The 16,629-nt window shown below is 36.4% G+C and overlaps 1 protein-coding gene across 10 annotated transcripts in view; it reads right to left on the reverse strand.

Moving 5' to 3' along the window:
- HDAC9 (histone deacetylase 9) overlaps nt 1-16,629 on the reverse strand; it is a 568,543-nt gene that overhangs the window by 495,763 nt on the left and 56,151 nt on the right. The window lies entirely within an intron of this gene.

A 16,629-nucleotide genomic window follows, 5' to 3' on the forward strand; every position in this document is an offset into this window, starting at 1 on the left:
TGTGTGAAAACACAGACTTAAAATGCTACCACAGTATTGACTCCATCCTTTTAATCAAGGAATCAGACCTTTCACGTGATCGAGAAAAATGATTCATTTTCTTGTTCCTTTCCCCCCCTGACACTTTAGGTTTTCTGGGGCTAACTGATACAGTATGAAGGAACATATGTGGTCTGCTTCAAGCCTCCAATTTCTTAACTGAAAAGCCACTTTCTTTCTAATACCTGAACGGGAGGATAAATCAAGGTTAAGGTCCAAGCAAAACTCCTAAATGTATACTCGGACGTTCATGACCTTCCCCCTTGCCCCCTACCTTCTCCTTAACAAGCCTTTTCTTCCCACCCCCTTGATATTTCCTCTGTGACACTAGGTGAGCTAAGTCCCATGGTCCCCACAATACTCATGTCATCAATGTAAATATTTCACCTTTGTCCATTTCCCCACTAGCAAAACAGAACAGGCCCTCAGCAAGGTTGCTTTATTTGTGCATCCACTCATTCCACAAATACATTGTTTATTAAGTGGCAATCAATGCACCGAGTGACAAAACACTGAACAAAGCACTAAGGTGGGGAGAAAAATAAACAGTATTCAATTACACTACAGTGAGGAAGCATGATATCAGAGATACACACAGGGCACCATGGGCACGCTTTACACAACAAAGTTTTGGAGCTGGGTATATGCAGGAAACTTCAAGTAATCATTGTCACAGAGGCACACAAAGGATGTGGATGGCAGAGTGTTGAGTGTTGAGAGGAGGAAGTGGAAGCTAATATTACATGACAAAGAGTTTGAGACTCAAAAAATTAATATTTATTGAGTGAATACTCTGTTAGAGAAACTGTACTACTGCCTTTAAATCTATTTTGCTCAGTTAATTCTCCACAACTCGGTAAGGTCTTTAGTATTACGATTTCCATTTTACAGACGGAATACCAAGATTTAGCACAGTTATGTTCCATACTCAACATTTCTCAGCTGAGAGGTAACATGGAAAGCTAAGTCAAATCAGTCTGAGCACAATTAGGACATTATTTTCTATAAATTATCCACATGACCTTTAAGATTTCTGCAAATGTTAGGCAAATTAATTTTTAAGTAACTAATAAATAAAATATTTGCCTCTTGGTAAGGCAGAGTGATTGGGATATTCAAGCACAAGGAAAATGCACTTGTCATTATATATTCTTCTATGTATTTCAGATGTCATATCATGTTATGTATTATCTATTCAAGTAAATGAATAATCAATCAAAACAAATACAGGACAGTACAATTTGGATCACCTCTGCTAACCTCTGGTGTCTAAGCTTATATTTAAGTAGGGCAGCTAGCATTACTGGCTCCGACAAGCACGTACGAAACAAACAGACTTTAGACTGAGATATTTGATTGAAAAAGTATCTCACAGACTACATTAAAGTTTTTCAAAAGTTATATTCCCAAAGCTGTTACTAAATAGTTGTCTCTACTTTGGCTGAGACCCCAGGAAAATGAGTATCAACTACTCCCACATTCTAGATCACCCATGCAGTAAGGCAAAGGTATAAACAAAACCAGTGTGGGAACCCATGGCTCCTCAACACTCAAAGGTATAAAAGAGCTGCAGTAAAACTAGCCAAGACATTGGAGAAAAGAGATGGAGAGTTTCTTGAGGAAGAGTGTCGACGTATGTATTCCCCAGCCCACTCCCTCCTCCTTAGTGATGTAGGGCTTGCCTGTCCCTCCCCTTAAGATTAATGAGAAGGGCTTGAAAGAACACACTTGGAGAACTTGATATGCTTCCTGAAATTTTGGAGACAGGGTGGACTGGTTTCTGACTCAAGTCTGAGAAATCTAAAGAATAAGAAGGTAACTGAGTCCACTTGGAGAAAGAAGGCACACCTGATGAGCAGGTCTAAGGTGTATATTGTGTAGAGCAGATTTAGGCTAGGAGAGAAAGAGGATGACAAGACTGGCTTGGGATTGTCTTACAATCTGCCTGTGAGGGACACCTAACTGATCGAGGACACTTCAGCAAGAATACTCCAGAGGTGTACAGGCTGGTACCCAAAGAATGAGGGAGCATGTAATTGGCCAATTGTGGGGTGTTTCACTTAGTTCAGGGAACTGGGTGAGTGAACCCTAATAAGCACCTGTAAGGGAAACAGGCAACTTTAATCATCTGTCCTAAGCAGGGATGTCAGTTCACAGGAGAATCCAACACAGAAGACCATTCCTGCGTCCTTACCTCTCCTCCTGGCTCCCATATCAAGCTGACAGAAGAGGAATAAAAGCAAAAAGCTGAAGAAAACAGGGAAGGTGACCATGCCTTTCGTTTCTATTTCAGGCTTATCGATGCAGCTAATCTAAGCTGAGTTGAGAAACTTTTACTTTGAATAAAGTTTGATTGTTACCATACATTGATAATTATTGAACTGAAACAATCTAAGGCTAAAGTGTGTTGAGTACCTTTAATTATCTGATAATGAACAGAAAAGTCATGGGGCCTATAGTTCATTCCCAGTGTTGGGTCAGACATCTCCTCCAGTTCTAGTTTGAATGGGCAGAGCGGAAAGAAATTTAAGTTGGTTTTCTGTTGGTACCCTACAAATCCCAAGTGTTTAATGTAAAAGTTACAATAGTTGTGAGGAAAAAAAATTAGCCCATATGATCTTGGCATTATTAGAACCAAGTGTTAGTGTGTTAGGTAAGGCACAAACCTCAGTTTCCACATCTGTAGAGTATAGTGTATAAATTCAGGGGACTAGTCCTGAAATAGTCTTGAAATGAGCCCTGATATATAGCTGTTAGGTGACCTTGGCAAAACAAAGTTTCAGGATATCATTCTTGGCACCTTTTACCCCACTATCTCTCCAGTTCCTTCACTTACCATAGCCTGTGAAAGAAACACCAATAACTGGAAATACACTATACTTAGGAATAAATTGTTATGTTTGTTTATTTTTAGTAGTAGGAAAATGAGTGTGTTTTCTGAGGATCCTGAAAATGAAATACATAAAACATGAGAAGAATAACCATTAATGACTGGGTCAGAAAAGATGACTGATTACATGAAATTCTACATGGCAAAGATTATATCCAGTAATTTTGGTTTATTATGAAAAGAAATGCTTTCAGTATCTGGGGGCCAAAGTTGAACAAACATGAGAATATTCTTTAAACAGCTTTTTAAAATGTCTAAAGTATTTGTGCTTGTTTATTCCAGGTCTCATATATTGTTAAAAACTTTTTCATGCTAGATCCTTTCAAGTTCAGCAGATGGTAGGCACACTTGTAAAAATAAAAATAAATGCAAATAAATGCCGAAATTTAATTATTTATTGAGCTCATAACATGCCAAAAGCCAAATATAAACTTATAATTTGTATATAAATAAATAAATAAAATTTTGTCTTTGTTTTAAATTATAAAATTAATAGTATATTCATGGCATAATATGTCAACAGTACAAGAAATATAGTAGAAGGTCCAAATCCCTCTTTCTCACTCCTCACCTCCCACTACCACTCCTAGAAGAAATCCCTATTAACAGTTTCTTGTCTATGCTTCATGAGGTCTATCTTTCATGAAATGTTAAGTTTCTGTCTCTACATATTAGGGACAAAACACATAACCATTGCTGAAATAAAGACCAGGCATAATAATTAGATTTTTATTTTCACTTGTAATAGAGAAAATTTAGAAAGAGATGACTTTAAAATTTACCAGGAGTATTTAGGTTAGATATTAAAAAGACTCATCATCTTGCCATTGCTTTAAAGTTGTCAAAGCCCCAGGATAAAACACTGAAAGTGTTTGCAGAATCTCCTTTGACCTACATCTGCTTTTTAAATTTTAAGTATATATCACATGGAGAATAGATCTAGAATGTTGAACTAACAAGGACTCCAAAATAGCTTCTTCTAGGTTTAAAAATAACCATAATCATACTATTCCTAAAGTAGCTGGGAAATGAGCACAGAATATTCTCTCAACTTAAAACTCAAATGTTAATGAGATCCATTAAAAATTCCTCCTGAATCTACTGGATTCCATAATTTTCTACTATTCCTAGATAGATTTTTCTCATTAAAAGATATTCAGAAGCCCTCTGAATAAATAGTAATATTAGTAGGTTTCTGAATTTACCATATGGGAAGTAAATAAAGGTGGTTAAACCAACAAGAAATCAAATGGTACTTATTCGATGTATTTAATTACTCCAAAGAATGATCTATCACTTTACCCTTAAAACCATTCTAAATGAGGTAGAATCCATTTAGTTTTCTGCTGAATTATGTAGCATTACCAACAATTTAACAGACACATGAAAATCTGTAGAGCAACACTGAGAAACAGAAGTTTTCTTGAGTTAAATATTAAGATAAGTGACAGTAAATTTAAAAATATTCAATTTACTTCCAGAGGAACGTTTTTCCATATGTGGCATTTGGCTGCTGACTTCAACACTGGAATGAGACAGAAACCAGGGAACCTAATTAAAGAGCTAGGAGAACATCTGGAAATTCAGTAAATATTACTCACATATAGTAAAGGTGTTTTGGACTTTTGATCACATACAGTATTGCTGTCCTAAGAAAATTTAACCTTTCAATTCTGGGGCAAAAGGTAAGACGATTCAATTTTATGTCTCCTCTTAACATTTCTTATTTCTGAATACCCAGTACTAAAATCCATGTTCTATGAGCAATTGCTGAATGAATGAGTGAATGAATGATTTAATGAAAAGTAGTATTAAGGAACCTGCCTTTATGCTGAATTTATACAAATCTTTGTAACCATTTTGCCTATAAAAAGTTTGTAGATTCTTACCCTATCCTTACAAAAGACATAATTCCCTCCTATATATAGTTTTAGTATGAAATGTTATTTTTATTTAAATACAGTCATGATTTGCAACTAAAACTTTTTTGAACTTCTTAAGACAATATCCTAAAACTTTTGAAACACATACTAGAGCTCTTCTAATAGAATTTTTGATTATATATATTTTTTCTCCAAATAAAAATATTATATATTATAAAAAATTAAAAATACAAGAAAAGAAAACTCCATTTTACCATCTAGAAACAATAACTGTGAGATCTACTTTTGTAGTATGTACATAATGAGACCAAAATGCATAAAAACTTTTTCACCTTGCTCTTTTCACTGTACATTATGATAGAAAGATTTTTATCATGCTGCTAAAGCTTCTCATAAATGCTGTCTTTAAATATAATGAAATAATCGAGAACATAGAGCTATAATAATTAATTTAACCATTGTGAAGCTATTGTACTATTATTTGTTTTCAGTTCCTTGTTTTTTAAAAAATATCCTTTTATTATTATACCTGTGTAATGGGTATTGTAGAAAATTACAAAACACACAAAAAAATCAGAAAACATAAACATCAATTTCTAACACCCAGAGGTTACTATGGTTAAGATCTTAATATATCCTATTGAATCTTTTATGTATATACGTATCTGTATGCATTTGTGTATGTAGATGTATATTAAATGAGATAATGTATGCATATTATTTTATAGCTATATTATTTTTATGGATTAACAATCTCCATCTTACTTTTTCAGAATAATTTCATCTCATCTAAAAGCCAGATCATATTCACACATAATTCCCCCAAATTGTCCACTAGAATTGTTTTTTTGAAAATTAGCAAAGTCCCATTTTTATTACCCAGACTTCTTAAAGACTTCCCAATTTTTTGCTATTAGTAACAGTGCTGAAATGGAGACTTTTGTGCATAAGGCTTTTTCTATAATTAGAATTGTTTCCTTAGGAGAGGTTCCCAGAAATGGAATTAATAAATCAAATGCCATGAACTTGTAAATCTCTTGATACCTACTGCCAAATGACTTTCCGAAAGCACTGTACCAAATTACATTTCCAACAGCAAGGCATGAAAATTTTCTTAAAATGAGCATAGTTAAACATTAAGGAGACTCTGAAACACAATTTAAATTTGATGTCAAGAAACAATGAAACTACCCAACTTTATGTGCTTCCATCATTTACCTGTCAAGTTCAAGTCAGCTCATTAAACATGTACTCACCACAGAATTTAAATCGGTAGGAAGGATGTATACCATAGTTCCTGCCCACAATAAGCATACAAGCTATTGAGCCACCAGAACTGACTGATCCATGAGAGATGATGTCAACATAATGACAAAGACAATGGTAGAGATATGCTTAAGGATTTGTAAGAATAAAGGTAGGAATCACCCAACCCCATATCTGAGAAAAGAGAAAGTTACCAAAGGCTTCTAGGAAGCTATAACAATGCAGTTTATCTTGATGATTAAGTAGGAATTTGCCAGGAGAATAAAAACTAAGGACCAAAAAAAGAGGATAGTCATAGCAGAAGGATCATCATGGACTTCGAGAGTAATCTGTAATATAACTTGGTATAAATAGGTGCAGCCTTTTTCCCTGTTTTTTCTAAACTTTTATGGTATGTATCATTCCTTTAACATAGTTTCAACAACAGAGTTCTATAATCACGTTCTATCCATATAGGGTATACTTCAGCGCCTCCAACTGTTCTCAGGAGGAAGAGGTGTAGTTAACAGCTTCTTTAGGGGGCATTTGATAAATATACGAATATATTTTTCGCTGTCACCATAAATAATGGTACCACTGACATTCACTTGTCAGGGTCCAGGGAGGCTTAACTTGTGAGGAACACTCCCACAAAAGAAAGAATTGTTCCACCTAAAATGCCAGGAGTGCTCCACCCTCCCTTCTTAAGACATGCTGAGTCAGACAGGAAGTTCCTTGAGGACAAAAATGGTATTTTACATGTTACCTTCATCACACCTAGAACACATGGATTCTAGATATGTAATAAGTGTAAATACCTTTTGACAGATTAACATGAAAAGTAGTAAGATTTCAAAAACAATTAAAAGGTTCAAAGCACTTCACTGTCTCATTATTTACTACTTATGCATCACCATGAGGGGCACTACCAGAAAATGATGAGGCTGTAAGCTGCCAGCCTGCAATAAAATCAATGACAGCCACCTAACTGTTTACATCGGCAGAGAAAGCAAATCAGTATAATTCCCTCTGTCACGTGCCACAGGTAGAAAATTCCTAGAGACATTCAAGATCTGCGAAAACTTATTTTTAACTAATTGTGGCTCTAATCCTCTACCAATGGTCACCTGGAATTGAAGCATAATCTTCTGAAGCTTAAGACTTAACACATTATGGAAAGTGCAGAATAAAACGATTCGTTCACACAAGTAGTTTGTTCTTAATTGTTTCATTGGACTTTTTGAAGTCTGCAGCATGTATGACCTTTAAAAATTTCTTCTTAAAACAAAATTGCCTTGATTTGTCTTTCACTGAATCTTTACACACTGTTAAAACACAATCATTTAGCCTTTAAGACAACCGTACTGTTCTTGGGAAAAAAACACCCTAAAACATAGGGTTCTTAAGATTTTTATTTCACAATAAAACAGGCCACAGGCAAATAAACACAATTCTGAGTTAAAAGTGGCAGGAGCATTAGGTTTCAGAATTATCGTAAAACAGGAAGGTTGTGAGGGTATAACATAGGATGAAAGCAGCCTCAACCCTGGAGCCTTCCTGCTGACTTGGGCCATGCCAAAATATACAAGGGCTTATACACAACACAAATACACACAAAGGGACACACATACATACAATACTCAAAAAATAACTTATTTGGTAGAGCTATTATCTTTCCAAAAGTCCAGTTCAAAAGTAGAAAATAATAAAATAAAAGGTTCAAACAGTTAATTCAACCATGTCTGAAAATAATATGCTGCCAGTAGACTTGGATTAGAAATGGTTTTCAAGCATGTGCATATTAGCAGTTTCTATTAAGGTAATGCCATCTGGGAGAATAATCTTTTCTCCTTGATGATAATTCTACAAGCACACATACACACACTTAAATGACTGGAAATGGTTGTACCTCCAGCTTTAGTGTCGAATTTCTTTCTGAACAATTGCTTCAAGACTACACCTCAGACAAAAATTATATAGCTTGCATCGGTAAATATGGTTCAAAATATACACTGTGGTAAAGAAAATATACATTGTGGTAGAGAGTGCCATACCTACAGTTATGCCACATTCCAATAAAAGGAGTGGGAGAATACACCAAACGGAGGTAGCAGTTAAACTGCTCACCAGAAAAATAAAGAAAACCGGGTCATTATTTTCCCTTCCCTGAAAAAAAGCAGCAGCTTCTGCTTAGTTTGGAACAGTCACTGCAAAAAGGGAAGCTTGTGTTTATTCAGCTCTGTTCTTCTCAGCAGTCCAGTTCATTAGGTTTGTAGGTTTTAAAAAATTTTAACTTTGTTACAGTAATTTGTGGGGAGCGTAAAGCCTACTCATGAGGTGGCAACTCAGAAGCCTGAACTGCAGAATACAAGCCAAAGGCAACATAAATATACACAAAATGCATGCAAATTAATTGTAAAATATTCTGCAGGCTCAAAAAAATTTTTTTTTAAGCCTGAGAATCTAGCTGTTTTCTTAGATAGCAAAATTGCATTACTAATAATTTCTATTTTCACCTATCATCCTTCATGTACTTGGTATATAAATACTTGATATCCTTGATAAAATCTATGGAAAATGCAATAAGAATGTAAACTTCCATATATTAGTCACTGCTTGAAATAAATTCCCGTATAATTTTAATTCACAGTTATTACAAAGAATTATTTGATAATTCCAAGTCAAATGCTTAATCTTTTAACATGTACAGGCACAAGAGAAAATGAAACACAAAAAAACTGTTATTTATAAAAGATGCTAACAATAACAAAAATGACCATAATAAAGAAAAGAAGCTTAATTTTTTTTTCCTCAAATAATTACACAAAGAGTACATTTCAATTTAGCCTCCTAAAATAAGTGTAATGGGCTTCTTATCAAGACATCACACCATCATTTACTGTAAATATCGGGTCAAATAAACACAGAATCACTATAGAGAAACTACTAACACCAAACCCAGTTCTTAAAGCAATTTAAATTAATGTTGATTCTGTGTTTGAAACTTGAGCAATAAAAGAATAAGAATTTAGCATGATAAATTTTCACAACCATCTTGTTTCCCAGGATAAAAACAGAATTTTTAAAAAGTAGGGGTACAGCCAAACTGAATCACATCCTGCCCATTTACACTGATGGTAACAGATATACATTAGTATTTGAAAGCCTTTTGATACACATACTTCAATTGGCCTAGAGGACACTGTACCCTCAGGTTTCCTCCTATTGGACTGGCTGCTTCTTCTTGGTCCCATTTACTGTTTCCTTTTCTCCCCCCGACCTCTTAATTCTGAAGTTTCCCAGGGTTTAGTCCTTGATTCTTTTCTCAATCTATGGCAACCCCTTGATAAACTCATCTAGTCTCATCATAAATATCACTTTGTGTTGGCAACTCTAAATTACATATTTCCGTCTGGACCTCACTCCTGAACTCTAGGCTCATATACCCACCTGCTGACAAGCAATGTCTTCTTGTATCAATATGTTTAAAATATACTTCAGAGTTACCATATTTAAAAGTGAACTCCTGATATTCCCCTCAGACCACCCCGTTGCTATTGTTCTCCACATTTGTTGACAACTCTATCCTTCCAGGTGAAAGAAGGATAGAGTTCCTTCTTTCCATTCTCTCATGCTCTCTACATCACATTAATCAGGAAATTCTATTGGCTCTATCTTCAAAATACCCTTATTTTTTGTGAGGGGGTGGGTGTCAATAATATGACCACTTCCGTAACTCCACTGCTAACAGTAGGGTGTAAGCCAGTGTCTTTCTCAGTGAGATTACCATGGTCCTAAACTATTCAGATCACGTGATCCTCTGCTGAAAACCCTACACTGGCTGGCCATTTTGTTCAGAGTAAAAGCCATGACTCACACAAGCCCTGTGTGATCAGATCTTACTTTTCCTCTCTGACTCCGCCTCCAATTTATCTCATCACCCTGACTCTGCTCCAGCCACAACAGCTTCCCTGCTGTTCCTTAAACATACCAGACACCTCCCATCCTACATCCCAGAAAACTCTTCCCTCAGTTCAATTTATGGCTAAATCCTTTACCTCTCACACAATTTCTCGTAACTTATCCTGTTTGGAAATTTTAACCTTCCCTCCCAACCCTATACCTCCCATCGGCTTAGCTTTTTCTTTTTCTCCATAGCACCTACTAACTTATAACATATTACAAAGTTTATTTATGTATTATGTGTATTTTATTTCTGACTCCCCTTCTTGGGATATAAGCTTTAGGAGAGCATTTTTTTGTTTGCGCTGTTCACTGCTATATGCCAGGCCACCTAGAATAATACCTGGCACATACCAGATGCTTAATAAACATTTATAGAATAGAATGAATGGAACAGAATAGGCTGGGAAATCGGAGAATGGAATGGAATGGAATGGATCAGAATAGGGTGGTATGGCAACTGTCTATTCTGTTTTGCTATCTACTCCAGTTAATATCACTGACTCTGCTTTTGTTTCTAATCTGTGAAAAAAACAAATGAAACAACAAAGAAAATCCAGCTGAGTACCCAAAGAACAATGAGATACCTCTGAAATGGTCTAGAGTTTTCAAAGGAGCCATATATCCAAATTCTAATCACAATAAAATTAATTAACTAATGGTAAAAAATGTTGCCTTTCTAAAAGCAAAGGCACTAGTCAGAAGGCCAGAACCAGTGAGGGCATATTCCTGAATGAGAAAAGGAAGAACTCTCAAAATCCTACACAGAAACAGACAAACAATTTTGGCCAGAATAAGTGAAATAACTACACTCCCCATTTACTTCAAAGTAACCCTTTTCCAACAAACAACAGTGTGTGTGCAAAGAATGGCTTTAAAATAAAACTTTTTATTTTGAAATAACTTTAGAGTCAAAGAGAATTGCAAAAATACTAGAGAGGATTCCTGTGCACCTTTCACCCCGTTTTCCCCAGTGATTATATCTTACATAGTTACCTCAAAAGCAGGAAATTAACCCTGATATAATGTTATATAAATGGAATCATACAGTGTGTTGTTTTGACCTTTCAGGATTGCTTTCTATACTCAGCATAATGCCCTTAAGATAAATCCAAGATGTTGCCTGTATCAATAGTTCATTCTTTTTCGTTGCAGTGTAGTATTCCATGGTATGAACATACCACACAGTTTATTTAATCACTCACCTGTCAAGGGACATTGTGTATGTTTACTCTTTTGAGCACTTACAAATAAAGCTGTCATGATCAATTGTGTACAGTTTTTATTGTGTAAACATGAGTTTTAATGTCTCTAGGATAAATTCCCAGAAGGGCAATTGCTGCGTCATGCAGTAAGTGTATTTTCATAATTTTTAGGAAAATGTCAAACTGGTTTTTAGAGTGGCAGTATCATTTACATTCCCATCAGCAATATCTGAGTGATCCAATTTCCCTGTATCCTTGTCAGCATTTGGCATTGTCACTATTTTTAAGTTTAGCTGTCCTAATAAGTGTATATTGGTATTTCACTGTGGTTTTAATTTCATTTTGCTAATGGTTAATGATGTTTAGCATCTTTTCATGTGCCTATTTACTCTTTGTATATTCTCCTCAGTGAAACGCTTCTTCATGTCTTTTGCCTGTTTTCTAATTGAACTTTTTTTTTTTTACTGTTGAGTTTTGAGAATTATTTATACATTCTATCTAGAATCCTTTGTCATACATGTAGTTGCAAAAGTGTTGTTTTTTTAATATAGTGAGCATTTTGTACACATTCTCATATTATACACATTTATTAATAAACACAAGGTCTCATTACACAACAGGTAACAACTATACTGAAATGACTAATAAAAATCCCTCTTTTTTGTTGTTTTTGCCTTTAGTCTGTCATCCACTTATTTTATCTCTTAAACCTTTCTCTGCTTCATCAGAAAAACATTTAAGTAAAAACAATTTGAAATAAAAAGTATACATAAATGTACATCCTACTTTCGTTCATGCACATTTATTCTGTAGATGCATGTAGTACCTATTATTATAAAATTATATCCACCTACCCCCAACACACACACACACACACCCCACACACCATTCTGGCTTTTAGATCCAAGGAACAAAAAAGCTTCAGGGGCAAATCGTCTCCTTTTGTCACTTGGTAGAACATGGACCAATGGATTCTCTGTTAATATATTTATAAGGTTCAACAGTAGTTTCTATTTTACTGAAAATCAAAGTTACTTTCTCACTGTGGCAAATACCTCACATTCTTTTTGACAATTGAAAAGCTTTTTATTTACATGAATCCTTTGTCACAAAATTAAAACCCATCTATTTTAGCAAGTTAAACATGTGTTTGTGAATAAGGTTCCAGTCTCTGTGTTTTTCCTAAATTTCTTTTGAATGTTAGGTCTTCTCATCCTTCAATCACACTGCTCATTATCAGCAATTGCAGAAACATCATCATCATCATCATTGTATTAGTTAGGGACCACTCAGGGAAACAGAACCCATGCGAGGTAATTCAATAGAGTAACATGGCAGAATTACTTGAAAAATGTTGGAAGAGACAAAAGAGAAAACAGAGGAAGGTGAGGTAACCCAGAGATTTAACAAGTGCTACTGCCTCAAAGGATCAAAGTGACAAAGAGAAGGCATGTTATGCTAGAGCCCAGAAGCTGGGTTTGGCATAAGGGAACCAGAAACCCAGGCGGCCACCATGGTGCCACCCTTAGTGGGGACAAGGCCACAGCTGTGAGATTAGATCTGGGACCATGGAGAAAATGCAGCCATTTGGATAGATATGGAGCCATGGAGGGAAGAGCTTCTTGGAGAGAGAGAAGGGGTCAAGGTGGGAGCTCTTCCATCTGTCCTTCTCCACCCAGTACTGCCACCCAGTACTGTCCATCTCCACCCAGTACTTCCCACTGGCTGAACCTAAGAAGGAAACAGGTGGCAAAGGAGCCTGGGAAATGATGTTTGCCAGCATCAGCCCAAAGAAAAACAGCAGAGCAGGGGAAGGGCAGTGGAATTGTCACCAGGGCTAACACATGGTAAACTCTTCTGAGGAAGTTAAGTAAGCCAGATTTCAGTCAGGCTGCATTTTAGCAACTCTGTAAAAAGATCTGGTAGAAGTTAGACCTACTATATAAACTTAGCTTTACTGATGATTTTGGAATATTATTATCCATGGGGTCTATGATTCTTACAGACTAGCTATAACAACTGAGCAAGACCAAGGAACAGAGAAATAGGCAGAAGTTTCACTGTGAACGCTCTCAGGTGGGGAAAACTGGAATGAGTCCCTGGTGACACAGCCATTCTCCAGCTCTGCTCCTGCTGGAGGACCTTCTGTGGATGTGTCTACATTTTCTAATGCACTACTGTTTCACTCCGTTAAGGGGAAACATACCATCAACCACCACCAAATATCAAGAAAATTAAAATCTTGTCTATTCTAAAATGGTAACATGTTCTATTGGCTTCATCGTAGATTAAGTCAAACAAAAGAAAGGAGAAGGAAGGTGCCAGGATGGGTCAGGTTGAAGGACAGAGAGAAGTTACAGTCTATTCAGTATCTCCTCTGGGGTCAGGCTATGCGCTGGTACTTGCCATTGGCTAACTTGTTTAATCCTTACAACAACTTTGAGAGGTAAGAATTTTTGTTCCAAGTTTACAGATGGCAAAACTATGAAACAAAGAGGCTGAGCATCTTAAGATGTCCCTCAGTGAGTGTGGGATGCAGAGGACTGTTGATACTCCTTTCTAAAAGCCAACTTCTTTCTGCTACACCAAGGATGTTTCTGTAATTTTATAGTCTTTAATCTTTTTCTTATACTAAAAAGATTCTTTTTTACTTCAAACAAAATAAAATTACTAAGTCTAAGGAGAACATCTCTTCCAGCATCTATGTAATCACTAGGCAAGGGCATGTAGTGCTTGGCAAAAAGGGACAGGAAGAAAAGCAGCCAAAAATTTAGGAGATATTCAAATTGTTCCCTCTTACATATTCTTACAGAATAAGATCACAGTTGTGTCAATATGCATAATGAAAGTGAGAATAGAAATCTGTAGTGATAAGAAAAAAAAATTCAATGTAATCTGAGGAAGTAAACTTACAAGTACTAAAATCAAGAAATTATAATCTAGAGATTCACAGGCCAAAGAGTAAGTAAGCCAAGTGTTCTTTCCCTCTATGTTTTTGACTAAATATAAAAATAGGGATATTTAGTATATCTATATCTTAGCATACAGTGAACCAGTAGGTAGAATTTCACTAGTTACCATATCCTTACCTTGACATTACAGTGCACACGTGCCCCCTTTATTCATTTATTCCATGCCCGCCAATCTATATTTATTAAATTTCCTACAACCTCCACTGGATGTCCACTTGGCATCTCACACAACACACTTGAACCATGACTGTGCTACGTGGTGGGGGATATAAAGTACTAATATAGGTATCTATTCCCAAGGAACTTTCAATCTAGCACAACAGTTCCCAACTTTCTCCTTCGTGGTGCTCTTAGCATCTCAGTAATTTTTTTTAAACTATACTCCTAAGCCAAAAGAAATACCTATTGATTGAGTTTACTGAGTTGCCAGCTCCAAACAACTTAATAACTATTTATGCCCTAACAACCTAACACATTTTGGGCTCTGCACAACTTCTCAAACCTTAGATTAGATTCTGTACTCCCTTCAGCTGGTAGTGCACGTGGTGTTTGGCAGATGTCTTTGTGTGTTCATTCAAAATTGGAAATGTTGATTGACTCACTTATTCCATCCATCAAACCCCTGAATTTCAAACAGGGGTAATTTTGCACTCTAAGGGACATTTGGCAATGTCTGGACACATTTTTGATTGTCACAACTGAGAGCAGTGTATCCTACTGTCTTCTATTGGGTGCATCGCTGCTAAACATTCTGCAATGTACAGAGCAACCCCTAGAACAAGAAATCTCCAGCTCCAAAGGTCTGCAGGGCCAAAGTTGAGAACCTCTGCACTAAACCTACAGTTCCCAAACTTACAGTTTCCCGTGTGGACCCACAGGGTGCTATGGTATATTTCAAATTTTGAATAGCGGAACAGGGGAATGCATGAATGAATGAACAGGTCTGCATGCTGTGCCACACGAGTACAGAGGGAAAAAAACACATAAGTCTGAATGGGGTGGTGGCTTAGAGAAAGCTTCCTACAGCAGCTGATGCTTTACGTCGGTCTTGAGGAGAAGACAAAAGGAGAAAGGGAAGAAGAGCTCTCCAAGTTAGGAAAATGGGTTGGCGGGTCAAAGCTCAGCAGGGTGAATGAAGCAGCAAGGTTTGTTCGGGAAACTGTAAGCAGGCCAGCAGAGCTGGGGTACTGGGCAGCAGTCCTCAGTCCTTTCGTGTCTCCACTCATGCAAATTCACTGTTCATACGTCCAAGAGAATCTTGCCTGTGGTTCTCAAATACAGATAATGCCCCTCTATTTATGGTGTATCAGGATTTCATAATGCGTGGGTGTTGGGAAACTGGGAAGGAAACCTAGGGAGAATAAATGGCTAGATAAGTAGGCAGAGGGGTTGCCAAAAAAGTAACTTTAAAAGGTAAGTGTTTAATGTGTGCATGCTACTGCACACCTAAAGATTTTTTAATGTCTATCTTTTTTTTTTATAGCTTTTTTTTTTTTTTTTTTTGGCTGTATGTGGGCCTTTCACTGTTGTGGCCTCTCGAGTTGCGGAGCACAGGCTCCGGACGCACAGGCTCAGCAGCCACGGCTCACGGGCCCAGCCGCTCCATGGCATGTGGGATCTTCCCGGACTGGGGCACGAACCCATGTCCCCTGCATCGGCAGGCGGACTCTCAACCACTGCGCCACCAGGGAAGCCCTCTATCTTGAAAGCGATGGAGGCATTCTGAACCAGGAATTGCCCTACAGCATTTGTCCAGTTTTATAAATATTATTTGAAAATGTGATACCTACTTAATACATGACACGATGAGTTATTTCGTCATTCTCCTATTATTGAGTTTTTAGAGTTGCTTCTAATTTTTGCCATCATAAATAACAGAGTAATCAACATACTTCTTTATTAATTTTTGAGCACATTACTCCCACAGGGTAAATTTCTAGAACTAGATTTACTGTTAAAGCCTATAAATATTTTAAAGCTCTAATATGTGTTGCCAGGTGATCCTCCAGAAAGAATATAGCCGCACATTCTCCCAACAGTTTATAGGCGTCTTTCTGCTATACAATTACCGATAGAGTATTTTTTAAAGCTTTCCAACTTTAATAGATTTAAATAGTACATCAGGATGCCTCTTAAAATTTTTCTGGATTATTAATGATGTTGAACATTATTTCATCTATTTATTGTCACTTCAGTATCTCCCTTTTGAAATTGTCTGCACACATCCTTTGGAAAGAAGAATCAAGAGTTTCCTGTATGGTACAAATATTGCTAACATTTAACACTGTTCATTTGTTACTGCAAACACTTATTAACTTAAGCATACTATGTGTCAGGAAGTGTTCTAAATGTTTTACATGTATTGATATTAATTCATTTAATCATCACAACAGTTATATGACGGGGGTTTTATGACTATATTTACAGATGGA

This window comes from Mesoplodon mirus (genome assembly GCF_964341445.2).
Source record: "Mesoplodon mirus genome assembly, chromosome: 9".
Lineage (NCBI taxonomy): Eukaryota > Metazoa > Chordata > Mammalia > Artiodactyla > Ziphiidae > Mesoplodon > Mesoplodon mirus.